The sequence below is a fragment of the Bubalus kerabau genome, chromosome 17 (genome assembly GCF_029407905.1).
Source record: "Bubalus kerabau isolate K-KA32 ecotype Philippines breed swamp buffalo chromosome 17, PCC_UOA_SB_1v2, whole genome shotgun sequence".
NCBI classification, from domain to species: Eukaryota; Metazoa; Chordata; class Mammalia; order Artiodactyla; family Bovidae; genus Bubalus; species Bubalus kerabau.
The window spans coordinates 44,057,489-44,085,251 of record NC_073640.1 but is presented as its reverse complement, the minus strand read 5'-3'; the positions used below and the strand labels follow the sequence as shown (position 1 = coordinate 44,085,251).

The following is a 27,763-nucleotide window of genomic DNA, read 5'->3' as shown; positions in this document are numbered from 1 at the left end:
AAATCTTCACTTTGATTTGGTTGTATCAAAACTACTCAAAATAACAGCGGCACTTTCTTGGAACCAGAATATGTTAGCAGCACCTCAGGACGGCGTACTGAAGCCTCGTATTTATCCCAGAAGAAAACTTGAGAAAGGAGTTAAGCCGCAGAGAAGAAAAGAACATTTTTTCATGATTCTTTTGTTCCCCCTCCCCACCCATCCCCAAACACACCCAAAGCACTAAGGAATCCCTCCCCCGTGGTGAATGGTCCTGCCAGTTATGACTCTCCCAGAGCTATGGGCAGGTAGAGGAGTCCTACCCGGGTGGGGCAGAGGCTGGGAGGAAGCCCCTGGCCAGGGAGAGGGAGAGGGGCCATTTGGTTGGGATTTGTGTTAGGTCAACACGACAAGGCAGGAGGAAATGATGTGTGTCCAGGGCAAAGAGTTCCAACATCGGAAGACTTACCTTAGCAGCTTAACTGCATACTTGTCTTAAGGACTGTCAGTCTGGTGAGAAAATACCCCAGAAAGGATGCAGCTGATCCAGGCACTGACAGATTGCCAGAGGGGCGTCCCAGTTCCCTATCACAAAAGGAAATATAGAAAGAAATGATGTAAAGTGAAATGTAACAAATTCACCAAATCACAGCAATATGCAGAGGTCAAGGAAATTCAACTGAAAAGGTTAAAGATGAAATCAAATCCGGTGTACGAGAATGAAAATCTATCCCAATGCAAGGCCACCAGTGACGTGCTGTAGACAAGAAGCTAAATACTGCCTAGCACTGGGATCTTTCATTTTCATCAGATCAATAAAAGCTTATATTTATCAGGATTCCAAGCAGCTGCCACTTCTGACAACCTCCACTTTATTTTCTCACTCCTTGCGCTGTATCAGGGCAAAGAGGAGAGGAGAAGCAGCTTTTAATGCTATTTACACCTGAAGACACAATTCCATTAAGAGGTCCTGTTTTGTTAAAGAAACAGGGAATGATATGATTATATTGGCAGGAGCGGGAAGTCTCTTTGTTCTTCCCCCCATGTTTTCCCCTTTGCAATCCAGACCCAGCACGAAGATTTCCTGACATGAAGTCCATGTGTGAGCACTTTTTTGTTCAAACTTACCATTTACAAAGGGAGAAAGGCTTTCTGCTAAAACAGTTACCACTCTAATCATCTGTACAACAATATTTGCTATCAGGCATTCTAAATAGATTATCACCAGTCCATCTGTGTCATTATTGATTTATAAGGCTCTAAGCAGCTTTAGAATGGAAGCTTTCCCACTGAAGGGTTTCTTGTATAAATCAGAGCCGTGCTCAAATATAGCAGCCATCACTCAAGATATTGTTCTTAAAATCATAACAAGAAGGAGAAAATGATACATCGCTTGTAATATACTGATCCAAAGTGATATGCAAATCTTGTTTTTTAAATATATTACTTGAGTAAAAAGAGGCATCATTAACATATGAATGCTATATGCAAATGATAGTGACAGAGCAGATGTTGGCGCATGTAATTGACCTATATGTGAATTGCATCAGAACCCTTAACTCTATTAATTCACTACCCAGTAACTAGATATTGTCCAAAAAGTACATTCTTTGAAACCATATACTGGAAGCAAAGCTGACAGGCTTCCAAGGATTCTGAAACAAGGTCACTGCCACTATTTTGCTGTCATCTGCATTCCCCTTCTTATAGATGACATCATCACGGGGCCGTGTAAATCGATCACTTAATAGCATTTAGAAAATACTGCAGTGGGGAACAGGTTATAAAAAAAAAAAAAAAAATGCCCCAGTTTTATTCTTTTTCTTGGCAGAAATGTCATCCCTCTTAAACTGAGGGTTTGTGCATGAGTGCACTGTGAAACACACAGATGCCATTTTATTCCCCGTCTTTATTTTTCCACTTCTTCTCAGAATGACATTAAATTGTATTAAATAGCCTTTTGTCCACAGGGCACAGACCACCCCGCATATGATAATGTATTAATGCCCCACGTTCCAGCCACTGAGCTGAAACATTCTGAGACTTGGAGGATAAGTATGAAGCACCATTGTGTGTATAGCCTGCTAACAACTGTGACACATACTAATAGAAACATACCTAATAAATTACTGCTTTCAGGTCTAGCAAGCTGACATTTCTCTGCAAGGGACAATTTTATATTTGTGGCACAGAACAAAATTGCTTCATATGAAGCCACTGTGGATTAGCATAAAAATTAACACTTAAATTTCAGCTTATTTTCCACCCTCTCCTCCTGCCACAACAATCAATTCCTCTTATAAATCTGATTAGATTTTATGATGCTTATTATTCAGAGCATGTCTCAACACAGCATTCACAGGCTTGAAGACTATTTGTTTAAATAGAAAAAAGAAGCAGATAAATCTATAGGTATTTTTTATTACCCCATTCCCCACCAGTTTCTTTCTCATATTGTAACATCAGTAATTGATTGCACACATTAATTAACATGTAAGGTAGAAATTCTGCATTATGCATGATTTATTTTCCTATCTGGTGAGTAGGTTTGTCTGCTGCCCTTGTGTTTCTAGGACATTGGGCTCGATTCTGGTCCAGACATAAATGCCAATGCTCATTCCCCCTGAAAGTTATTAATGTCAGATATGAAATGAGATTTTTGATTTCACCTGCTTACTAATCCACAAAAGCTGTTTTGAGTGATGCAGGCTTAAACGCCAAAATTTGAAATGATATATTGCTATATCTGATAACATGCAAATATGTTCATTAGACATAATTTAGCAGGAGAGAATAGCAACACTTTTATAACTAGTCTAGGTCAAAAATGGTTGTTAATTAAACAAGTCATGAAAAATGGCATTACAAGGAGACTGTCCAGCAGACACCAGACTTTCTAACGATATGCCACTGATCGGTACCCAATGCTTTTCACTAAAACGGACTGGGGGGAAACTTTCTGAGCATTTCACATAATCTACAGCAATGTTAACAAAACTATGCCCACATCAAGACCCTCAAATTGGTCACAAATTCTTCTTAGTTTTTAATGGTAACACACTACACTTCTCCATTTGAAGATGCGATTTCACTTTCTGTCTTAGTGGCTTAAGGTGATTTATATGGTTGACTCCTTCACAAATAAACCAGAAAAGAAATTAATATTATATCCGGCCATGCTGCTGGCTGCCCTGCGTGTTTATGGCTGTGTATTCTAAATCAAGTAGAGCAATAAGCAAAAGTATGCTTGGACGATGAGGGCGGCGCCAGGGCTGAGGTGGATGGCAGACAAAGGCACGGGAGGAACATGCAGGTGGATCTTCTCTTTCCTGTGGTCCTTCTCAAGTGAAGGCTCCTGTTACCTAGGGGACCCAGGTACAGGAAGAACTCTTGATTGGTCATGAGTTGACATTCAACGTGGGCAGGGTTCTGATACGCAGGCCAAACTGACCACCTGAGCTTGTCTTCTTGGGGTGAGGCTTCGTGAATACCTGAGGGAAGGAGAGTATCTCAGGAATTAAGTACACAGTCTAAAGGAGGGTAGGAGGAGTTTCCAACTAGCCACCCACCCATGCCACCTTCCATCAGAGAGGAAAGTATTCATAGAGCAGTTAAGGCTCAACACACCATCTAGAGCCAGCTGGTACTGGTCGATGCTCTACTTAACAAAAGCGTCCTTCCTTGCAGCCAGACACTTAAAACACAGTCTGGAAAGCAGAAAGGGCATGTATATGCATTGGGAGCCATGTAAAATAAGGAAGGCTGAGTGCAAGAACAAATGACCATCTCAATAAACCAAGAGAAGTTCACATTTAAGCCATGGAAGCAGTAATCTATATTCCCGACACCAACTCAGAGCTTGATGGAAAAGTGATTTCTAATCCTCACTCATCTGGTGGAGGCAGATCCTTCCCCAAATACTTCATGTCCAGGTGTAAAACACTGTCGTTCTTAGCCTGGCTTGCGGTCAATATTACTACTGTTGCTAGGACTCACACCTCATCTTTGACTATGTTTTGTGGTTCTATACTTTCGAACGCAGGATCTTAAAATAAGCGTCATAGCATTCATCCTGCTTATCTTTCAGGGATAATGTGAGGTTCAAAAAAAAAAGAAAGAAAACAGATGGAAACTCTTTGGTGGAGGAGGAGAAGAAAACACAGTTCTGAAAGACTCTTGTTACTTTTCACTCCCACTATGCCCTTCGCTGCATCTCCTGCCCACTCCATGCATGCCCCATCTGGACAGGGAACCTCTCCTTTCCAAACTCTCGAATCACAGCCCCGGTTCCTAGACTCAACCATCTTCTGCTTCCTCATGGGGCATGCTGCCAGTTCTCACATCGAAGGAGCAACTCAATGATCACTTGGGGTCACAAGACTTATTGACAAGGTCTGGGGGCCCCCTATATTCTCAGGTCATTGGGAAGTCTTGGGGAGGAAAGATTCCAAGACTGCAGCACTTAAGTGACATTTAGATCCTATGGTCACAGTAGATGGCATTAGCCTGTGCCTCTCACGGGCCAGTAATTCTCTTTCAGGGGGCTTGGCACTATTTATCCAACTTCATGTACCTCTACATGGCAGAAAGGAAAGAGGAACTAAAGAACTTCTTGATGAAGGTGAAAGAGGAGAGTGAAAAAGTTGGCTTAAAACTCAAACATTCAAAAAACTAAGATCATGGCATCCTGTCCCATCACTTCATGGCAAATAGATGGGGAAACAATGGAAACAGTGACAGACTTTATTTCCTTGGGCTCCAAAATCACTGGAGACAGTGACTGCAGCCATAAAATTAAAAGACGCTTGCTCCTTGGAAGGAAAGCTATGACAAACCTAGACAGCATATTAAAAAGCAGAGACATCACTTTGCCAACAGAGGTCCATATAGTCAAAGCTATGGTTTTCCCAGTAGTTATGTACAGATGTGAGAGATGGACCACAGAGAAGGCTGAGCACTGAAGAATTGGTGCTTTTGAATTATGGTGCTGGAGAAGACTCTTGAGAGTCCCTTAGACAGCAAAGAGATCAAACCAGTCAATCCTAAAGGACATTAACCCTGAATATTCATTGGAAGGACTGATGCTAAAACTGAAGCTCCAATACTTTGGCCACCTGATGCAAAGAACTGACTGACTGGAAAAGACACTGATGCTGGGAAAGATTGAAGGCAGGAGGAGAAAGGGACAACAGAGGATGAGATGGTTGGATGGCATCATCAACTCAATGGACATGAGTTTGCACAAGCTCCAGGAGATAGTGAAGGACAGGGAAGCCTGGACTTCCATAGTCCATGGGGTCATAAAGAGTTGAACACAACTGAGCAACTGAACAGCAATAACATGTGCCTCTATACCCAACAATGAGAAAAATGCCCAGAGTCTTCCCTGGGTATGGTTAAACTAGTCCATATTTCTCCAGAGAATTTAATTAACTTTAAAGTGCTTTATTTGTTGAAAGGGTAAAATGAATGAATGAAATGACAAATGCACACATGAAGAAATAGGTGAATAAGTGAATGAATGCATACAGGCATGAGTGAATAGATGGAGAGATAGAATGATGACTGGCAAAGTGTAAAAAGTAATAATGCATGAACTAATATGTCAATTCAAAAATGTGCATGTAAATGAAAAACACGCCTTATGAATGAATGGAAGAATACCACTGATATCTTTTTAATGAACAAGTATATAAATGAGCTCTTACAGCATGACTAGGTTGATGTAAGATAGAAGAGAAGAAATAGTAAACAAGGTCTGATTTATTATCAAAGTGTTTGGACCCATCCTTGGCTTCCTTCTTGTATCTCAAAGAACACAAATTCCTAGAAAACCCTGTGGGGCAGCCAATAGGATTTTGCATAAGCCACCACAGACTCAGGATAAGCAAGACAAACATTCCTGCCTCCGTTCTGGACCCTCAGGGTGAAAGGGCTCAATCAGGTGCTTCTGATTATGAGGCACCCGGCTTTGGTGCAATCCTGAACCTGCTAGACACTGATGGATGCCCCCCGGAATGCAGAAGCTGCAGCATCAGGAGCACAAACCCTAGATGATAGCCCAGTAAGGCCCAGCAATGAAACTGAGAATTCACATCATCACCCAAGTCTCCACTTATTCATCTTTAAAATGGAGATAACACATCTGAAAGTACTTAGCCCTGGATCTGGCTCCTAGTCACCACTCAACTAACAGCCATCACAGTCTGATATTGCTGAGCTGCTCTGCCCTGTGACTCCTGGGTCCCCTGGCCATGGAGAGCTTATTCCCAGGTGGACATCCATCTCTACCAAATGTGCTGGTGGCCAGGCTCCCGGAAGCAGGGGACTGCACCATAGGAACCCTCATGACTCCTTTCAAGTGTATATTAATATTTTATTTCTTCTTCCAAGCTCCACTTATCTGCATAAATAAAGATGTTTTCTATTTAAAATCACTGGAGAGAGTCAATCTTTGTGATCTTTGCTCTTCCGTGGAATTTGGTTTCCCATCCACAGAACTAAGTACTTGGTCTAAATCATGGTTTTTCAGTATTTTTCTGGCAGATTCCTTTTCCAGGGAAATCTGACCAACCACATGTGAGCTGATAAAAGCAGCTCCTCTAGCCAACCCTGCAAGAGACAGCTCTGAGTTCTCCCCCTTCTTGGGAGAATTCCCAAGGTTCTTCTTGGAACCCCTGGGGTCCCATGGAAGCCAATTTGAGAACCACTGGATTGGAGACTTCCTGATAGCCCGGAAAGAGTTAATTCTGTGGCAGCACTCATAGTGGCATTGAAGGACATGCCCTGGATGCCGGCAGAACCATATGCCAACTCCAATACAGTAATCCGCACCTGGGCAGACTGGTGTTTACATAGGAACTAGAAGAGATGTCTTTCCACACTGATGGTCTTCCAGCCCCAGTTAGCTGCCCTTTCCTCTTTTCTGCTTCCAGTCCTGCCACTGATTCTAAGCTAGAGGCCAGTCCCAACTGAGGCAAGTGGACTCAGACCCAGGCATGACCCTTGAGCAAGACCATAGGCTTCTTGGATCTGTAAGTCTTACTAGTGAGTAAAGAGCTCCTATCTGACACACACGTCAAGAAAAACAAACATCTAAGACTCTCCCTTGAACAAACTGGCCTTTAGCCATTATCAGAGGCCATCTCCCAGGATGAAATTTCTAAATGGGGAGTGACTACATTTTCCTCCCACCCTAAATAGACTGGGGACAATGTGGCCCACATTTTCATCATTTGTACCCCACCTTCACCTCATTGCAATATCTGCTTATACCTATGCCATTAACTCAGTAGGATTTTTCTTGAAATTAACTCACAGATTTGTTTTTAATGGAAATTTTATATAACACTGCCATAAATCAAAAACAATATTATTCTCCATCACATTATGTAAAATAAATATCTAATCATATCAAAGAAAAAAATGATCAGGCATGTTGCATCTGAAGTCATCTCTTGGTGTTGGGGACAGTGCAGGGTGGGGAGCTGAAAGCGCTGACCCAGCGGTGAGCAGCCTGGTGAGCAGCCTGCTCCTCCACTGCACTTTTGACTATGGACTTGAGCCCCAGTTTCCTCATCCGTAAAATGGGGGTGAAAGTAGTATCCACCTCATAAGGTTGTCATAAGAATTAATTAAATGAAATGATTAGTAATTAATTAATTGCCCGCATGTGCCTGGAAGTAGTTACCTGTTGCTGCTGCTGTTATACTAAAGATAAGCCAGCAGGAGGTGAAATCGTACAGAGCCGGCCACCTCTTTACATATCTCCCACAGAACGTTGGCTCACACACGCTGCTGAGCTAGAGGCGGAAGGTGACGCAGGGGCAAGGTCACGGGGCTAGGCACCCACAGCCTGTCCTCACCCAGCCCTGCCACTTGCTCAGTGTCTGACCTCAGAGTCTCTTCCCTTCCAGCCTTGACTCTCCCAACCGTCCTATGCGGGGATTGAACACAGGAGTCTCCAAAGGACCTCCTGGCCACAGGGAACTTGAGCCTCTGAGGCCACTGCGAGCCCACCCTGGGCTAAAAAACAGCCCTCCCCCTCTACTTTGGCCCAGGAGAGAGACCCATTCAGAAAGCGACTTCGACGGCAGGTGCTGGTAGCAGGAGGTGAGCCACAGAAGCTGACAATTCCCAAGACATAAGGCCCAGTGTGAGTACAAAGAGGGAGCAAAGGAGGTACATGCAGGGTCCCCGAAACGGCCACTGGGACAGGCCACGGCTGTATCCAAGTCCCATTACAGGGGACAGGCTAGAGGAGGGGAGGCCAGAGAGATGGCCCAGGGAGGGCCCCAACCTTAGCCCTTAGTGGGCTCCTCCCACTGCAGGCCTCAGCTGCCTCCCCCAACGCCTGTGGCCTGTGGCCATCACGGCCGTCCCCTCAACACATCACCCTAAAAAGTACTGAGACAGCTGCACTTTGTGTGACGCACTTGGGAGTGACCACTCTTGTTTCTCCCCCATATCCCCATGTCCTGCCGTCAAGACTTTCCCAGGAGCAGACATTTGTATCTGTCCTGAAGCAGCACCCAGTTTCTCCAAGAATAGGTTAGCATCTCTTAGATTTTACATCTAAGTTTATCTGTTTCTCAGATCCTAGTAAGAAAGGATAATGGAGTGCATAGCCATTCCCTTCTCTAGGGGATCTTCCCAACCTGGGATTGAACACAGGTCTCCTGCTTTGCAGGCAGATTCTTTACCATCTGAGCCACCATGCAAGTCCCCAATAAGAAACTTCCTCAAAAATCTGATGGACACTCTGGGACTTCTCCCAGGCAGAAATGACATATGCATGTTGGATTTTAATCCCACTGTCCAGAGGTCGTGGAGGTGCTCTGGGACCCCCAGTCAGCGACTCTCTGTGCATATCACCTCCTCCCATCAACTCCAAATGGGCCCTGGGCCTTCCCATGTAAAGGTCTTCTTGCAGGCAGCCCTCCAAATGGGAGCCTCCCCCAGGCCCAGCCCCCTGTCCTGGATAGGAGAGGGGCTGAGAAGCTTGTGAACCTCGGTAAACAGAGCTTGTGACCGGTCTCAGAGAGAGATGCTCCCCCACCCCAGGAATCACTAGGTGTGGCTTCAGGACAAACATCCACACACACAGAGGTTGGTTTTGTAGGCATAAACACATGCTCTCTAAAAAGGCAATGTTGAGTCTCTGGTACAAAATGAGGGTATGAAGCCGACATTGTTTACAATCAGCTGGATCCCTTGGACTTGCAAGCCCTTTTTCCAGAAACATTCATGTGAAAGGCGCTTCCTTAGGAGTGGGTACTTATCTTACTCACAGGGAGCTAGGATGATGCTACCATAGAAGGGCCTACGCCAGGGCCCCCATCGGTCCCTGTGAGGGCAGGAGATAGAGCAGACTCAGGGACAGCTGCCATGGAACTCGCTGAAGTGGACGGCCCAGCGCCTGCCCTTTTGTGAACTCGCTAATCACAGCACCACTGATAAGTCCTAAAGCTCTCTGGCTAACCCCAAACCAAGTCATGATTCAGGTGTTTACTGCTCTACAGATTTTATTAAAACAAACAGTGTAAGGAAACAACAGAAAAATGTTTTTTCTCATTTCTTTCAATTGTTCTGCTTGGCAACTTTATTGCACATTAGTTCAAAATAAGCTGCCAATAAAGTTGGATAAAATTAAACTCATGCTGGAGTTTTTTCCTCAATAATTTTTGTTGGGTTGTTTTTATTTTCATAAGGATTTGAAATGTGGCATTATCTTAGGTTCAGAATTTCACTGTCTGGGTAGTTACAACTTAACTTCTACTGAGTTTATGAATTCCAATCTCAGTTCTTTTAAAATGAGTTTGGTTTTACTGTTAGTTTCATACCAAAGCAGTCTCTATAGCAGTTTGTCTTTTCCTGTACAAAAAGCACGATATAAAACCAGAATCTTCTGTACTGTAATTAGGCTTAGAAAATTATGTGATTTCTAATTTAACAAAACCTCAGAACACTGCATAATCCACAACCCAAAGTCAACATTTGTTTGAATGTATGATTTCAGGAAAATATTTTTTTAAAGATAGCATTTGTGAATAGGCCAAAATGATGCAATTTAAGATAGCAAAAAATCAACATCTTGGAGTAAAAATAATGCACTGTAGTAATTTGATTATAGTGAAAATCAGACGTCATGTGTTGTAAGCAAACAATAGGCATTTTTATGCAACTAAACATTTTTCTGGCTATCTAACTATGATTTATTCATCTGAAATGATAAATTTAATCCCATCACCAGCAGATCAATTGCAGGTATAACAGATAAAACCAGAATAAATCATTGTATCACTGTATTGGAAACACAAAAAGCAGATAGAAACGGAGTCTGGACTTCAAACTGGAGTCTGTTTCCAGGCATTCCAAGGACCGTTTGCCACAGAGAAGTTCAATGTATACATAAAGTCATCTGATCCAAATATGCTAATGATTTTTATTGGTTGAATCTTAAAAGTGAGGTTTATTTTTATGAGTATGCATTAATTAACCCAGCATGTACTATCTTTCAGACTATCTTGCCAGGGACTTTCATTTAAACATGTTTATTGTGAAATGTTTGCATTCTCCACATTTGTGGCCCACACGCAGATTATTTCATACTTTCCTTTAGAGCACTTAGAAAAGTTAAAAGGAGTTATTGTTTTTGATTAATGCCATTTTGGGGCAGTTAAAAAAAAAAAAAAAAGAGTTCCAAATCCTAGCTCTGCATAAATTCTTTGACATTAAAAAAAAGGAAAAAAAAAAACAAAACCTCTGCAAGTTCCACTGCACAAAGATATGTGGGGGTTTGTTCTGGGTTTATTTGAAGGTGGCCTGCTAAAACTGAACTTTATTAACTTTGGTGTTTGCATGAACTCGTGGAAGAGCGATGGCCGATGTCTAGCAGCTATCAATCACAAAAGGAGAGCTGCGCTCGGGGCTGTGGTGTGGTGCCGCACAGATGGGAGTTCTAAGGCCCCGCCTGTCATCTTTTGATTAAGAAAAGGAAATGATTTCACTAAAAAGATATTCCCTCTTGTGTTGTTTTGTTTTAACTGAGTTTGTACTTTCCACCAAACTGGACATATTTATTGAGACTCATAAGTTACTTCACGATTACCAACATCACTGCAATCTCAACAAACTATTTTTTTTCTTGCCAATTATCTAAATATCATAACTATAAAATATCTTAAAACATTCTCCATACTGTAAACATCTTAGCTACAAAGCTTCGAGTGTAAACAGTATGATGCATCAGAATGGTTTTAAGCGATGTTATAAAAACTGCTCTTAAAAACTAAACAAAAATGTAAAGCTTCCATCTGTTTTATGATTTTTCCACTGCTGAACGGCTGCTGTGTGCCAGTTCACTGAACCATGGCTTGCTAAAGAGATTGCTGGGGTCACAGATTGAAAAAACAAAGAGCACGTCTTTAATGGTGGGATTTTTTTTCTCTCTCTCAAGTCTTCCTGACATGGCTGGAACGGAATTAAGTGTGCGGCGGCCGAGGAGAAGGGACAGAAAACGCACAGGATGCCTGTTGCAGGAGGAACCCGCACAGCCTTGCATTTCCTAAAGAATGTCATTTCGGCAATTATCTTAGGTTCTTCGGTGATTGTGTATCTGCAACCACAATACGCTCTTGCTTCCTCACCGAATTTTCTTTGGCACCCTGTATATACTAGTTAAAAATAGACAGCAAATTGCACACTAAGAAAAAGCAGGCTTATTTTTGTGCACATATGCAGGTATGAAACGATGATCATTTAGAGACTGCCCTTCCTACTCTGCTCTCAGCCCTGGTTCAAGGGGGTGCAAAGGTGCCTGAGCAGGTGAAGACCCCTCGAAGAGGCAGGAAAAAACTATCTTTCAGTCCAAAGGCTTCTCTCTGAGACACTGGGAGGTGACGAGGGGAGGAGACTGACAGAGACAGTGCGTAGATCCAGTGCTCAGAGCTCACTGCTGCGTGGGGAGCACCGCACGACCCACTGCAGTCTCCCATCAGGGAGACGTGTGTCCTGGGAGCCCTCCTGACCGCTACCATCCCGTCCCCTGAGGCCACTTCTGAGGAATAACAGTGATCACTGGGTTTGGACTTCCTGGGCTGGCTACCTGACCCCTGTCCCCCCGCCCCACCCCCAGAGACAGTGCCTTTGGAGGCTGGGGGCTTCTCGGGCTTCCCCCAGGAAAGACTCACAGAGAGCAAGACATTGCTTGTCAGCTCCCCGAGGCCAGCTGGACCAGGTCTCCCTGTCCCACTGCTCTCCTTTAGAAAGCAGGCCCTCCAGGGCTGGGATAGGGGTGTGGACAGGCTGCCAGGGCCAAGGCAGGCACAGCTGGGAGTCTGCCTGCCTTCCCTGGGGTGACAAACACATGTTGGACCTCCTCACAGGGTCCTCCAGCTCACAAGTGTGCAGTACCCTCGAGCTGGGGGTCATACTCTGATATCTTGGAGGGAAGAGAAGAGGACACTGGGGGCTGGAGATGCCAGGGCAGACCACCCTGCCTCTAGAAGCCGACAGCCTTCACGTCCACAGCACCACTCACCCTCAGTGGCCAGCCTGCGGCACAGCTGTCGCCTCCCCATCTCCCTCTCTGGTTCCTGCAGTCCCCAGGGCTTCGGCCGTCCCTCCTGTCACTCTACGGTGCAGAGGCTTTGCACCGCCACTTGCCATGAGGGTATCCCTCCCCCAAGGGGTCCATCTCTATGAGTGGCTTTACAGGTCCTAAAAGGAAGCCTGTCATGGCCAAGGGACTCCCCAGAATTGCTGGGAAGACCAGCAGTTCGAAGAGCAGGTCACCACCCAGGGGTGGGCGAAGGCCTGCGCCTGCTGCACCCTGACACCCGAGAGCATGGGTGTGGGGATCCTTGGAAAGCAGGCCTGAGTCCCCATTCTCACCCGCTCCTCCCAAAGCGTGTCCATTTCCCATGGAGTCTCACACGTGCACCATGCCCAGCAGACCAGTGACCAAGACTCCTCGGCTGGGTGACCGGCGGCTCTTCCCACAAACTGTTCCCACTGCACTTGGGCTTCAAAAGTCCAACCCAGACCCCGTCATCTGGGCCCTCCTGTCCCAGTGTCCGGAGCACCAATGACCCCGAAGAACACCCAGCCCACAGGCCCTGTGGGCTCTGAGGCAGGCTGGCACGATTCCGTGCACATTCCAAATTTAAATCTGGGACGCTCTCCCCTTCCTTCACTGCTCCAGAACCCGGGGGAGGCATCTGCCTGGAAACAGCTGTCACCCAAAGGAGGAGGCAGCACAGACGGTTCCCCCGCGCACACCTCCGTCAGAAGCTACACATCAGCCAGGGTTACTTAGCTACGGAGCACCATAGCCCGGGGGGAAGGAGGCCGGCCGGGGAGAGAGCCCCACGAGCGGGGCCCCCAGGCCCGCTCTCACACATGCCACCCACCGGTCAGCAGAGCCACCTGCAGGGGGCATGGGGTTCCTGCCTCATCTCAGGGAAACTGAGGTTCAAAGAGGTTAACCAATGTGATCAAGATCATGTGATTACAATGATAATGATACAACAGTCTCAATAATAAACAGTAAGAATCAATCACTTATTAGCACGTGAATAACGCTCACCGTGGGCCAGGAGCCCCTTGGTGCGGTCCAAGTTCAAATCCTTACAACAACCCCGTGAAATGCTATCAGCACTGCCCTCGAACAAGAACAAGTGAACAAATACAAGGGAATGGAGGCAAAGGAAGATCAAGTAGTTGCCTGAGGCCAAGCAAACCAGGAAATGACAGAGCCGGGGTTCGGTTCAGGGGGCCTTTTGCTTCCGTTCTTTGAGCCACAGGATACCCTGTCCCCTGGCCACGTCATGGCCATTACAGGGGACCAGCGGACTTGATCTTTACTGAGCTCTCACTGGGACCCCAGGGGTGGCAAGTTCTCTCAGCTTCATGCGTTATTTAATGTCTATTACTCACTTTATTCCCAATATACAGATACCAGGAAACTGAGGCTCAGAGATGTCAGGCAGTTTTCTGAAGGTCAAACTAGGGGCAGCAGCAGAGTGGGGAGCCCCTGTGGGGGAGGCAAGCTGGACCTGGCACCAGGACCCTCCGGTGGAGAAGCCCCACCCTGGCCTACAGCGGTGTCTCTGGCCAGCAGCGAACAGAATCTCAGAAGAGGAAACAGGACCAGCACTGGTATGTCACGCTCATCACAGTGCTGGAGACACTGTTTGGGATTTGCTGTGGTTGCCAACCCATGTGTACTTCTCACTGAGGCTAATCTCGATTATAATGTGGGTTTATACTAAGTCCAGGGAAGGGAGGGGACCAAGCGCAAAGCTCCAGTTCATGCAGATGGTGGTGGGAGCCTCTGCAAACACTGACCATATTTAGGAGAAGTCAGGAGATGGGGACGCCAGCCATTCGGCTCGGCAGCCCAACTCGGTGGGCCAAGCAGCCTGGCTGGGAGTACCCAGCGCCAGCCCTGTCTTCTCTGCCCCTCAGAGCACAGGCAGGGGTTTCTGTCACTGTCCCATCAGAGTGTTCCAAGTTCAAACAGTAGGAAGAGGACTAAGTTGAATGACAAAGGAGAATAATTACACAAGACAACGATCTACCCACCACCACCAAATGCTGAGGTCCCCAAGGAAGGGCCTCCAAGAACAAGGCCTAGAAGAGGGTCCCTGAAGACAGAGCCCTTCCTTGAGAACACAGACAATATGAAAAATGCTGGCGGGTCAGGCTGCACTTTCCTCGAACTAATCACTAATGAAGTTTGGGGTGAGCTATTTTGAAAGCAGCCCACACAGCACAACCACACGCCGTCATCAGCTGCCGTCCTCAAATGCAATTTCATTCATAATTAAATATGAAAAAGCCACCACCTTAAAATAACATCAGGGGTCACAGTTGAACTCTCCCGTCTGGGCCAGTGAATTCTGGCCTCCACTGACCTCTCCAAGATGGTTCCCAAACCTTCCCAGGCATACACCCTTCCTCCAGCCCCAGGGGTCCACCTGCTGTCCCCAGACACACCGCAGTCCTGCCTCCAGGCCTTTGCCCATCCCACCCTACCTTCCACACACCCTTCTCCCTCCTCTCTGACTGCAAGTGCCAACCAGAAAGCAAGGATCAGCTTGAGCAATCTCTCCTAAGAAGCCTTCAGCAGCCAAAGCCTGAAAGGGCCCCTGGCCAGGCTGATTTTCAATAGCAATTGTTTATACAATCCCTTTGGCAAAGCTGATCTTGTATTGCCCTGTGCTCTCTTCTCTTGCCCTCCTAAGCATCCATTAGACTCCATGAGCAGGCATCCCATTCATTCTTTCATTCATTTAGCAAATGTTTTTTTACTGAGCAACTACTATGTGTCAGACACCAGAGAAACAACAGGGAAAGCCAGACGTGGTCCCTGCCCCCTTGGAGGATATCTTTTAGGTGGACCAGATGAGGAATTCACCAACAAACACACACTAGATCTTTCCAGCTGCACTGTCAGTCCCCCAAGGTCAGGCCTCCCCTACATTCATGTCGAAGCCTACACCAGCTTAGGACACACACTCTGCTCAGACCTGCCCACTCTTCTGGCTGGGTCACCTCTCGCCTGGTTCATCCATGCTGTGCCTCAGAACTCCTCCTGAATCTGTATTTAGGAGAAATTCCTTTGGTGAGAACAATCAGAGCTGGGTGGGTGTCAGCCCTTGAAGCTGGAGGTTTCCAGTGGCTGCTGGATGGCAGCAGCCGGAGGGGCCCCACATGGGACCAAGACAGAGAGCGAGCCCACACCCTAGCCCAGGAGGTGAGTGAACATGCAGGAACATTTTAAAGGCCACCCACCATCTGGAGGCAGCTCCAGCAAGGAACATGCTGTCCACGACAAGGGTAAACCGGGAACCACGCAGGAAGCAGCACTTGCAGCCTCTCAACAAGCTGAGGGAAGGATGGACGCCCTAGAGAGAAGGTCCCAAAAGGCTGGGGAGAGATGGCCCAGGTACTGGGAAGTGGGCCAGGAGTGGGGCAGCTCAGGGGACCAGACTCCCACAGCATTAACCTAGCACATGCTCATGTCTGGCGCAAGGCTGGGTCATGCTGTTAAGAGGGTCAGGAACTGGGTGGGGCCAGGCTTCTAGAAGCTCACAGACCTCCAGGAGAGAGGAGATGTTACACTTTTGAGGCCAGTCACACACATACAGGGGGCAGTGGCAGCGTCACACAAACTCCCATTATTGGAATTTAGGATGTAACTAAGCCCCTGGCAAGGACTTCCCTGGTGGCTCAGACAGTAAAGTATCTGCCTGCAATGAAGGAGACCCAGGTTTGACCCCCAGGTTGGGAAGATCCTCTGGAGAAGGAAATGGCAACCCACTCCAGTACTCTTGCCTGGAAAATCCCATAGACGGAGGAGCCTGGTAAGCTACAGTCCATGGGGTTGCAAAGAGTCAGACACGACTGAACGACTTCCCCTTACCTTACCTTAAGCCCCTGGTATCTGTTATTTTATTTGATGCCCAACCCCCCTAGTACAAGGTGGAGAAACTAAGGCTGCAAGAGGACAAGTGCCATGTCCAAGGTCACACGGCTAATACTGGAACCAGTAATCAGGTCCTGAGTTCATTCCCACCTGTGCTAAATCCTCTAGACTCTGATCACACCTGTTCTCTTGTGGCTTCCATGTGTCACCCTCTTCATCTCCCGCCCACCCCAGAGCCCTGTGCTGTGTGGAGACCTGTAAAGGGGGGTCACTGGACCGAGGCCACTGGGATTCCCGTCATGAAGAGCAACATCCTCACCATCACGTACCCGTGAGATGCTCCCTGGAGCACCGTCACCGTTGTAACGAAGACAGGGGCTCAGTCCCCAGATGAGAAGGCAGGGGCTCGGGGGGAGCCATGTGATGTCACACCAGCACACCCTGAGCCCAGTCTCAGCCACAGTGCTGCTCTTCTCTGGGTCTTGCTCCTCATCTGAGAAGTGGGAAGAACTCCCCTGCCACTCGGGCATTGGATTAGAATTCCAAAGGGAAGAGGTAGGTTTCAGGGGTCAGGAAGTTCCATCTGACTTGCTGGGTATTCAGCCAATAAGCTTTTATAAACATCTTTCTCCATCCCTCCCCAAGAATCACACAGCTCTGGGTTCAATGTGGATGCCATCATTAATACTCAACCTGTCAGAATCATGGCTTCCTACTTAAGAGGAAGACAATGTTCTGGAGCCCCAAGCACTTCCTTTCCATTGGCTAAGTTGATCTTTTTGCTGGTTGCTCCCAGCTCAGATGCATGGAGCTCTCGTTTCACTGAAAGCTGTGGGTTTGTCACTGATCGTGTCCATCAATAATCAGCAGATTAGCAGCCTGCTTGTGCAGACACTTCTATTTTCAACCTGAAGGGTGGTTTGGGGGTTTCTTTTAAATTTAACTATTCTCATTAAGGATTCATAGCACACCAAAAGAGTGATTTTTTTAAAAAATCATCTTTGCAGAAAAGGAATATCAGCAAAAATAATCACTATTCCAGGCTCAACAATGAGTCCCTAATGAGGACAGCAGTCATCAGTTAAATAAACATATCATTAGGATGAGAATGGATGTGTCAACATAGACACAGTCCACTAATTTGTGTGTGTGGGAGGAAATGTCTGTGGTCCATCTCAGTGGGGTCCTGCTAGGGGTGGGCGTGCCCATGACCTTTCACAGGTAAAGCTCAGGGTGAGGTCAAGGTCAAGGCAGGTGAAAGTGCAAGTGGCTTAGTAGTGTCCAACTCTTTGAGACCCCATGGACTATACAGTCCAGAGAATTCTCCAGGCCAGAATACTGGAGTATGTAGCTGTTCCTTTCTCCAAGGGATCTTCCCAACTCAGGGATCAAACCCAGGTCTCCCGCATTGCAGGCAGATTCTTTACCAGCTGAGCCAGCAGGTAAGGTGGAAGCTATTGATGGAACAAGGACAGAAGGTAGACAATGGGGCACTTCCCTGGTGATCAAGCAGGCCTGCCACCATGAGCAAACCCAGAAAGCTTCAGATAGAAATAGCACCAGACAAGGAGGATTAAGAAGAGGAGCCTCTTACCCAGAGGCTCTACAGCCCTGTTGGTCACTGGGGCTAAACCCTGCCTGGACAGCCAGTGTGGCCACAAACTCTTCACCCAGTTCATTTCTCTGGAGACTCACAAGAGGGAGAGAGATCGTGGAACCAAATGGGGCTCCATTGGAACTTCCAGATTTCTGCTTGTCTGGGATCCGATGTCCTCTAGAGATGAAACTGAAGTTCTGGTCGGGAGGAGGAGCCTCATGGATCACAGAAGCACACTCCCTTTCAACCAATGCTCATTGAATACTTCCTGTAGACCAGAGAGATCCTCAGGTATAGCACAGAGGAATGTGCACTTGGTCCTTTCCATCATGGGACTTAAAGTTATGGGAAAGGGAAAGATAATCATAGGTTGTTAAGATAATCATAATTTGTACTAAAGTGTCACAAAGTAAATAAATAGTGAGGCTCATCATTGAGCCTGATTCAGACCATCAGAATTATGATTCTACATACAGGGAAGAAAATGTTCTAGAACCCCAAACACTCACTGCTCATTGGCTAAGCTGCTTTTCTGCCTGGTTGCTACCATGCTCGGACATTGACATTTTAGGAATCAGTGAACTAAAATGGATGAGAATGGGCAAATTTAATTCAGATGATCATTATATCTACTACTGTGGGCAAGAATCCCATAGAAGAAATGGAGTAGCCCTCATAGTCAACAAAATAATCCAAAATGCAATTCTTGGGTGCAATCTCAAAAATGACAGAATGATTTCTGTTCATTTCCAAGGCAAATCATTCCAAGGCAAATCACATTAATCCAAGTCTATGCCCCAACCACTAATGCCAAAGAAGCTGAGGTTGAATGGTTCTATGATGACCTACAAGACCTAGAACTAACAAAAAAAAAAGATGTACTGTTCATCATAGGTCACTAGAATGCAAAAGTAGGAAGTCAAGAGACATGTGGAGTAACAGGCAAGTTTAGCCTTGGAGTATAAAATGAAGGAGGGAAAAGGCTAACAGGGTTTTTCCAAGAGAACACAATGGTCATAGCAAACACCCTCTTCCAACAACACAAGATGACTCTACACATGGACATCACCAGATGGTCAATAGCAAAATCAGATAGACTATATTCTTTGCAACCAAAGACGGAGAAGCTCTATACAGACAACAAAAACAAGACTGGGAGCTGACTGTGGCTCAGATTGTGAACTTTTTATTGCAAAATTCAGACTTATATTGAAGAAAGTAGGGAAAACCACTAGACCATTTGCTATGCTATGCTAAGTCACTTCAGTCGTGTCCGACTCCGTGCGACCCCATAGACGGCAGCCTGGAGAATCCCGTCCCTGGGATTCTCCAAGCAACTAGACCATTTAGGTATGACCTAAACCAAATCCTTTACGAATATACAATAGAAGTGACAAATAGATTCAAGAGATTAGATCTGATAGAGTGCCTGAAGAATATGGACAATATGCTCATGACATTGTAAAGGAGGTGGTGATCAAACCACCCCCAAGAAAAAGAAATGCAAAAAGGCAAAATGGTTGTCTGAGGAGGCCTTACATATAGTTGAGAAAAGAAGAGAAGCAAAAGGCAAAGGATAAAAGGAAAGATGTACCCATCTGAATGCAGAGTTCCAAAGAATAGCAAGGAGAGATAAGAAAGCCTTCCTCAGTGATCAGTGCAAAGAAATAGAGGAAAACAATAGAATGGGAAAGACTAGAGATCTCTTCAAGAGAGTTAGAGATACCAAGGGAACATTTCATGCAAAGATGGTTACAATAAAGGACAGAAATGGTATGGACCTAACAGAAGCAAAAAATATTAAGAAGAGACGGCAAGAATACACAGAAGAACTATACAAAAAAGATCTTCATGACCCAGATAACCACAATGGTGTGATCACTCACTTAGAGCCAGACATCCTGGAATGCAAAGTCAAATGGACCTTAGGAACCATCACTACAAAGTTAGTGGAGGTGATGGAATTCCAGCTGAGCTATTTCAAATCCTAAAAGATGATGCTGTGAAAGTGCTACACTCAAATGCCAGCAGATTTGGAAAACTCAGCAGTGGCCACAGGACTGGAAAACATCAGTTTTCATTCCAATCCCAAAGAATAGCAATGCCAAAGAATGTTCAAACTACCACACAACTGTAGTCATCTCACATCCTAGCAAAGTAATGCTTAAAATTCTCCAAGCGAGGCTTCAACAGTACATGAACCGAGAACTTCCAGATGTCAAGCTGATTTTAGAAAAAGAAGAAGAACCAGAAATCAAATTGCCAACATCCATTGGATCATAGGAAAAGCAAGAGAATTCCAAAACAACATCTACTTCTGCTTTATTGACTATGCCAAAGCCTTTGACTGTGTGGATCACAACAAACTGGAAAATCCTTCAAGAGATGGGAATACCAGACCACCTTACCTGCCTCCTGAGAAACCTGTATGTAAGTCAAGAAGCAGCAGTTAGAACCGGACATGAAACAATGGACTGGTTCCAAATTGGGAAAGGAGTACATCAAGCCTGGATATTGTCACCCTGCTTATTTAACTTCTATGCAGAGTACATCATGCCAAATGCTGGACTGGATGAAGCACAAGCTGAACTCAAGATAGCCAGGAGAAATACCAATAACCTCAGATATGCAGATGACACCACCCTTATGGCAGAAAATGAAGAGGAACTAAAGAAACTCTTGATGAAAGTGAAAGAAGAGAGTGAAAAAGTTGGCTGAAAACTCAACATTCAAGAAAACTAAGATCATGGCATCACTTCATGGCAAATAGTTGGGGAAACAATGGAAACAGTAAGAGACTTTATTTTGGAGGGCTCCAAAATTACTGCAGATGGTGACCGCAGCATGAAATTAAAAGACACTTGCTCCTTTGAAGAAAAGCTACGATCAACCTAGACAGTGTATTAAAAAGCAGAGACATTACTTTGCCGACAAAGGTCCATCTAGTCAAAGCTATGGTTTCCAGTAGTCGTGTGTGGATGTGAGAGTTGGACTATAAAGAAAGCTGAGCACTGAAGAATTGATGCTTTTGAACTGTGGTATTGGAGAAGACTCTTGAGAGTCCCTTGGACTGCAAGAAGATCAAACCAGTCAATCCTAAAGGAAATCAGGTCTGAATATTCATTGGAAGGACTGATGCTGAAGCTGAAACTCTGATACTTTGGCCACCTGATGTGAAGAACTGACTCATTAGAAAAGACCCTGATGCTAGGAAAGATTGAAGGCAGGAGGAGAAGGGAACGACAGAGGATGAGATGGTTGGATGGCATCACCGACTCTATGGACATGAGCTTGAGCAAGCTCTGGGAGTTGGTGGTGGACAAGGAGGCCTGGCGTGCTGCAGTCAATGGGGTCAGAAAGAGTCGGACACAACTGTGTGACTGAAATGAACCATGCTCAGAAGCATGGAGCTCTCTCTCTCTCTTTTTTTTTTTTTACTGAAAACTATGGGTCTGTCTTCTTTTGACATCTTTTGCTTCTTTGGTGAAAGAGAAAGCCATGAGGGAGGTGAAGCCTTTCTGGGGAAGGGACATCTGAACCACAGCTGGGGTAAAGGCTGGGAGTGGGTCAGTCACAGTAAAGGGGCAACCTGCTGGTCTGTAGACATGGCCTCAGGGAGCACAGATGTTGGCATAGGGGGACCCTAGAGTCTTCCTCCTGGGAACAGGAGCCTGAGGCCCTGAGTCCCAACGTCACTTCTCTACATCCCTTTGGGGGAAAAGCAAGGCCTTGAACCAGGCCTCCCAATTTCCCCACCCCAAAGTCAAGGGTCCTCTGGAGTCCTCTGAATTCCTCTGATCTCCCCTAGCCTAGAAAATGCAAGGTCTGTGCTCAAAGAGTAGAGGCTGATGCAAAGCTAAAGCCCCCAGCCAGCCTGTACCATAGGACCCAGGGTGCAAGAAATCGATCACTTAAGAATGGGCTTCTGCCTCGGCTCTGCCACTTCTGTCCAAGCTGCTTACAAAACCAAACTTATGTTAACATCATACAATTGGCCACAGACTTATCCAGGATCAGACTTAGTACAATTAATAATTAACATGTGGGCACCCAGAGCCTCCTGGCATTATGATAAATAAAGTATGCAATATATTACTCAATATTTACCCAACTCAGAAAACTTACTACTAGTGCTGATGTAGTAACAGCCAAAGCGGTATTTTTTGAGTGCCTACTATATACCAGGCATGACATTGTGCGCGTGTGTGTATGTTTTCAAATACAGCATCTCATTTAAGTCATGATATGATAAATATCAGCAAAAACTATTTTTCAAAAAAAAAATATTTCGCAGTGCTTTAGTCTGTTCTGCTCAATCAATAGTTTTTCAAAATCAAGTAGCACCGTTCAATAATACCCAAATCGATTTTGATTTTTCTTCAGAAATTTGGTAGAGAAAGTATCTCTCCCAAGTGTAGACCCAGTAAGTTAAGTTATGCCCCAGAGCAAAATATCCTGCCACAGTAATAAATCTCCATTTTTAAAAAGTGTGTATTTTAATGGAAATATTGACATGACCCTCAGAACTTACAGCCACACCAAACAGCGCAGGTGAATTTAGCAAAGCAGGGGGATGGGGTCTTAATAGACTTTTGTCTGACCAGACCTGGGCCTTCCAAGATCATCCAAAAGACAGCTCCAATGAGTGCTTTTTAGGGCCGTAAATGAGGTTCTCTCTTAAATGTAATTTAATCACCACTTTTGCAAATGTTTTATTGCATCACTTCGTCCCACTTTACAAAGCAGAACTCTATAACTGTTACTTCCTTTGAATTTCTGTCTTTAAGCACATATTATGTTGAACAGGCTTGAAAGAGATTCTTCCCCATCTCCATTCCTCAGTCCCCCACCTCCAAAATTCCAACTAAGCATATTTTTATTCAAAGGGCAAAGTTGGCCTAGGATTATGCGTGTTTTCTGCGCAAAGGATAGTTTTCAGCAAGCAGGACCACATTCCTATGAAGCAAAAATACTCCCTGTAAGCTGATTGCTCCAGTCCTTTCGGACTTTTCTCAATAAGGCTCTGTTGTGCCTACTTGCGGGTATGTGGTCCAAGCTCTCAGATGTGCTTGAAACAGGTGTTTGTCTATTGAGAGGCCTGAGATAGACCCAGCCCCAGCCCTTCCACTGCTAAGGTGTCTCTCACAAGAAGCTGCTGACCTTCTCAATATACCAGTTTTTAAATAGCAAGCCTGCAAAATAGATTCATTTTAACAAGATCCAAAAGAGCCCTCCTTGCCTCAGTGCATCCCTCTCTGTAATCCTAATTCACATTTCTCACTCGGACAATGCTCCCAAATTCTATCTGTTGGGGGAAGGGGGAAGGAGGAGGGGTGGAGGGGGAGTAGGGTTGAGAAGAACAAGATTAAAGCAGCCAGCATCTCTAAGGAGCTCTTGATGGCCTGTAATTTTAAAAGGCCACCAAACTAGATCCAAAGTACACCAAACACCTGGTGATATTGGCTTCAAGAGCAGCAGGGAAATCCAAAAAGAACTCCTCTCCACACAAATGTTCAGGCCATGATTTTTCCAGAGAAAGGCATGCTTGTCCCTTTCAGCACATGCTGGGTCCAGCAAATGCCTCCCTCCTATAGGAGGAGTCACCAGATTAGACCGTCTCCAAAGCACACATGTGGTACCAACAACTATTTGCATCACAAAACGATTCCTCTGGAACTTCAGCAATTAGCTGAGGCTGCGTGGACCCCCGAATAATGCATTGCCATCTATTGAGTTAGCAGATGACTAAGAGCCAAGGAATCCACTGCAGGCAACTCTGGTGACTCTGAGTGCAGACTAGGGTGGCCCGGGGATGGCAGAGCAGGCTGCACAAAGACCCCTCCTAAGAGCACCGGAGTTTGTTTGGTGCCTCACTAGGGCGAGGCTACGGAGGTTTTGCTGTTACAGGAGCACAGCCCCACGCAGGACTCAAACCTGCCCTCCAGCCTCCCCCAAGCTGGCTTGTTCTGTCCACTGGAACTGGACAGATACTTCTCTACCTCCCCAGGAGTCTGCAGAGCTGGGCACACACAGGCATCTAGTTGTTCTCTGATAAGCCAAAATCCGACAGACAGAGGAGCCTGGCAGACTACTGCCCATGGGCTCGCAAGAGTCGGACCCGACATAGCAACTAAAACCACCACCACCAAGCTGATATTTCACTGCTGATTAACATCATAGTTGTGCTCAGAGGGCTTGCCTTCATGCCAGGCTCCGTGCTAGGCACCTCACGGGTATTATTTCATTTCACCCACACCAACCCCACAGGTAGGTTCCACGGCCCATCTGTGAGAGCAGAGAGCAGGCGTGGAGGAGTCTGAGATGCCCACTGCACGGGGGAAGGTCACAGGGTCACAGTAACCTGTCCCCCACCCTGAGAACTCATTATGAGCCCCAGTTCCACCCATCAGAGGGCAAACACACTGCCCCAAGGATAAAAATTTCATAGCATGTGCCAAAGAGGTGGGAGAGGTGGAACCCAGGGTCTCAGAGATAGGAGAGTGTGGTCTGAAACCAAGCCTGCTTCACTTAGACGTGAACACAAAGAAACCCAAATCCAAATTCACGAAAGTCCCCCTGTCCCCCTCCAGCGAAGGGCATGCACTGCACGCAGGTTTGACTTCCAAACAAAGCCTGCTGAGGAGGTTGGGGGAATAATTACCGCATGCAAATGTCATGTGATTTTTGTCACTGATCTTTTAACATGCATAGCCGGGTTCATGTGTCTCCAATTCAAAATCCAAAATTGAAGACTTATGTGGAGATAATTATAAGTGAAAATCAAACGCAGGCCTGGAAAACACCCCACTTTCCTCATAAAATAACTGTATGCCAAGAAGAGCCTGGATTCCCAGAGGAAGTTGACGGGCCGGGCCGCACTGGCCGGAGTGGCTTCAGATTCAGCCAGGGGCTCTGTGGGTCCAGGTTTTGCTGCATCCTAGGGACCCGGCTGGAGCTCTGTGCCCACAGCCAGGGGGGCACACCTTTCTCTTGCATCAATTTCAACAACACGTCCTTTAACAAAAGGCTGCTGGTGAACAGGAGGCTAAAATTGCAAGAGGGAGGGAAAAAGGGTTTTAAATAAAAAGATCTCCTAGCTTTAAAAAAAAAAAAAAAAGATGTGTCTTCCCAGGGCTGCTCGTGCAGCTGAGTCCCATTAGGTATGCCAGCAGGGCGGTGCCCCTCCACCCCTGCCCCCGGGCCACCTTCTCGCACACAGGCAGCACCACCCTCCTTGCCCCTCTTCCCACAACATTGCCAGAGACCAAACTGAGAGGATTCCCTAGAAGAAGCCCTAGGGACACAGCAGGCTGTCTTGAGGGGACTTGCTTCACTGGAGCAAAATGACACCATTGGTCAAAGAGCTCCAGCCCCAGTCAGCATCCCCTCCCCTCCCACCCTGTTCTCCCCGCATGGCCCAGGCCCAGGCTTCCGGGCCCCCACTGCCCCCAAGTCCACATAGCAGCCCCCCACCCCACCCCACCGGCCCCAGCCCCTCCCACAGGCTTGGCTGGTCAGCGCCAGCCCGCTGCTCTCACACCGGGCGCCCTCCTGGCCGAGCCTCTTCAAAGAGGCTGCGAGTTCTCAGCTTTGCCTGCTTGCCTAGAGCATGGCAAGAGGTCACCGTCTGACCCCAGCACTATTAAATCTTTTTAAAGTTTAATCTTCAGGGGATTTCAGCTGTAAATAAAGAACACTCCACATGTAAAAAATAAACTTACACTCATGACTTCATGCGTGACCCCGAGTTCAATTTCTGTTTGTGATTTAGCAGAGGGGAGACGAGGTATGCGGAGTGCTGTCTGCAGGCACACAGAGAGAGTCGTGGAATCAGCCTGGAGAGGCCGGCCTCAGCCCACAGTCAGGATGTGCCACTCGGAGGAGAGGTGACACCAACCCACACGAGGCGCTGCCCGGAAGCCCAGCGCCGCCACCAGGGCTCAGCGAGCCCCAGCCTGGAGCTGCCCACGTCTGGGGCTGCACACAGGTGGCACCTGGGCTAGGCCTTTTCCAGGACTTGGCTCCTGGGTCACACTCCCACCCAGGGCACAGTCCACAGAATCAAACTCCATGGGCAGGGTCAAACCTGGCACTTCTAAGTCCCTGGGCCCACTCACCGCCCAGGTCACTGGGGCGTCTGTGGCGGAAGAAGACGGAAACATGGGCTTTGAGCCTCTCAGGAGACCCTTCCAGAGTGCTTCCACATTCAGTCTTCCTTGAGCCCCAGCACAGCCTCTGGACCCCAACAAAACAGCTATGTCAGCAGGCCCATCTTCCCTTGCATAGATGATTAGTGTAGTTTAGTGTACAGTTGCTCAGTCATGTCCAAGTCTTTGCAACCCTATGGACTGTAGCCTGTCAGGCTCCTCCGTCCTTGGGATTTTCCAAGCAAGAATACTGGAGCGGGTTGCCATTTCCTTCTCCAGGGGATCTTCCCAACCCAGGGATCAAGCCCAGGTCTCCTGCACTGCAAGTGGATTCTTTACTGTCTGAGCCACCAGGGAAGATGAAACGCTTCAAAGAAGCTCCATAGCCACCAGCTCAGTGTCATGGCCACATACTGGGTGCCCCTCCCTCCTCCCAGATCCCAGTGCCCACCTAGCTGAGGTGTCCAGGCTGAGTGTGAGACCTGGCTGCAGGTGGGGGCCAGAGCCTATCTCTGACTAGAGTCATCTTCTCTCCTTCAGGGGCAGTGAAGTGTGAGAGTGAGACGGGCACCTGTGCACTCTGACACCACCAAACACCTCACTGCCATGGCCGTGGTCACTCCCCACAGGTTAGGAAGACATGAAATCTGACCCCAGAAAACATGTCTCTGGGATTTTGCCCAGGCCGAGGAGCTGACAGGGATGAATCTAGAACCAGAGATGGAAATGGCAACCCACTCCAGTATTCTTGCCTGGGAAATCCCATGGACAGAGGAGCCTCACAGGCTACAGTCCATGGGGTCGTAAAGACTCAGACATGACTGAGCGACTAACACACAGCTGTACCAGAACAAGAGTACTCACACAGCGAGTCTCGCTCACTGGATGACTTTGGGCAGGTGTGTTTCTTTCCTTGGGGCCTCTTTCCCTGTGTGGCATGAAAGGTCTAGAAGGTACCATATAAAACTGTTATTCACTGTTAACACCTTAGGGAGAAATCCGTTCATCAGTCTTTAGGAAGGAGTGGAAGAAGAGAAGAAATGTCATGGGAAAAGACATGGAACATGGATATAGGCAGCAACAGACTCGGACTTGGTTGAGGGAGGGGCAGTCAACAGAAAAAGACCACTGTGTGTTATTGTCAGTGATTCCCTTGCCTGAATCTCTAGCTAGAATACAGGCACTGTGGAGTCCAGAGATCTGCACTGTGTAGACACTCATGACACACTGGATGGATGGATGGATGGGTGGATGCAAAGACGTGTGGGGGAGGGGGCAAATGGGTGGATGAGTGAGTGAGTGAGTAGAAGGGAAAGAGGAATGAGCAGATGGTTGGAGAAGAGCAATGGGAAGGGGAGATGGTTAGATAGATAGAGGGACACAGAAATGGATGAACAGAGGACAGGAGGGATTGGAGGGAAGGATAGTTGGCAATGGGTGGAACAATGGAGGGATTGGATGGTTTGCAGGACTGAATGCCAGCCAGGGGAGAGAACCTCTCAAAGGAACTGAAACCTGTAAGATCCGACAATGCCCCCTCCAAGCATGGCCAAGGCCATCATGCCAAAGAAAAGAGGACAGCCTCTCCCCAGACAGTGCCTGGCTTCT

At 46.8% G+C, this 27,763-nt stretch overlaps 1 protein-coding gene across 1 annotated transcript in view; it reads right to left on the bottom strand.

Annotated features, from left to right (window-relative positions):
• The window catches only part of ZNF536 (zinc finger protein 536), a 252,816-nt gene that overhangs the window by 180,084 nt on the left and 44,969 nt on the right, over window positions 1-27,763 (bottom strand). The window contains exon 3 of the mRNA XM_055551341.1: window positions 449-564. The gene's annotated coding sequence lies outside the window, so the exon portion shown is untranslated. The remainder of the gene's footprint in view (window positions 1-448; window positions 565-27,763) is intronic.